The 1122-nt window shown below is 30.5% G+C and overlaps 1 protein-coding gene across 1 annotated transcript in view; it reads left to right on the top strand.

The window, feature by feature from the left end:
• Positions 1 to 1122, top strand: part of LOC106877614 (kallikrein 1-related peptidase b3-like) — an 8306-nt gene that overhangs the window by 4584 nt on the left and 2600 nt on the right. The gene's annotated exons all lie outside the window — the stretch shown is intronic.

Below are 1122 nucleotides of genomic sequence, written 5' to 3'. Positions count from 1 at the left end.
TATATATAGTTGAAAAATATCGTTATAGGTATAAATATACCATAAACAACTATAAAGAACGGAGGAGAAAAAGATGTTGAATCAAAATTAGATTTAATACAAAATTGGATTCAATACATACGCACGTTTCAAAAGACAATACAAATATGTAAGAAAACAATTATAATCATAGTAATTATAATTAAATTTATGCATTGTCGTTCTCACCAGTGTGAGTAATATTTGGAAGGACATCAAAAAAGGTTTAATGAAATAAAACAAAGATACAATAAGGGAGAATACAGATGGGGTAATAGGGAAAATCGGATATTTAGAAACAAGTACTAAAAGAGAAAAATAACAACAATAATAATAGTGAGAGAGACGAAAGAGAAAAAAACAGACATATCAAAGTGTATGCAAGTCTATATGTGCAGTAAACTATAACATAAAAATTAAAATCTAACGGATATGTTTAAAGAAATAGTAACGGATCGAGACGAAGTATAATGTAAACAAGGCCACGAGTGTATAGTAGAACATAACACAGCAGGTACACTAGCAGAAAAAAAAACCCATAGAGAGTTATACGTATACATATTAATATTGAAAAACGAAAAAATATATATATTACAAGATCTAAAAGTGATAGGTGAGACTATGTTTGAAAAAGGTACACTATTTAAATAAAAATGTACATACAAGCAGAGAAGAAACCAAAGAGGACTTAACAAAGAAAAAGCAACGATCACAGACAGGATCGGTCGGTGTATTCAAGAGAGTTACATTACTCAAAAACTAACCCGGGGTAGGGGAGACAATAAAAAGATAATAGGAACAAAAACGCATATATGAAGGAGAAAATTATTATAAATTTACAAGTGATAGAAAAAACGTATACGCTTAACACATAAGGATATAGGTATATTTATACCTACAACAATATACCCATAACGATATTTTTCAACTATTATTTTCATATTCTTATATTTTGCTCTGGCTGTTATTTATGAATTTGATGAATCTTTCCTAATCCTCTTGAGGTGAGGAGAGGGAGTTTGGGGATCGTCTACATAGTGAGTTTCTCAGTAAGCCCGTTCTTAGCCAAAGCATCGTTGTAGAGGGGGCGCTCTTATTAAAGAT

The sequence above is a fragment of the Octopus bimaculoides genome, chromosome 25, assembly GCF_001194135.2.
Source record: "Octopus bimaculoides isolate UCB-OBI-ISO-001 chromosome 25, ASM119413v2, whole genome shotgun sequence".
NCBI lineage: Eukaryota > Metazoa > Mollusca > Cephalopoda > Octopoda > Octopodidae > Octopus > Octopus bimaculoides.
Note: the sequence above shows the minus strand (reverse complement) of the source record. Positions and strands in the feature narration are given on the sequence as shown.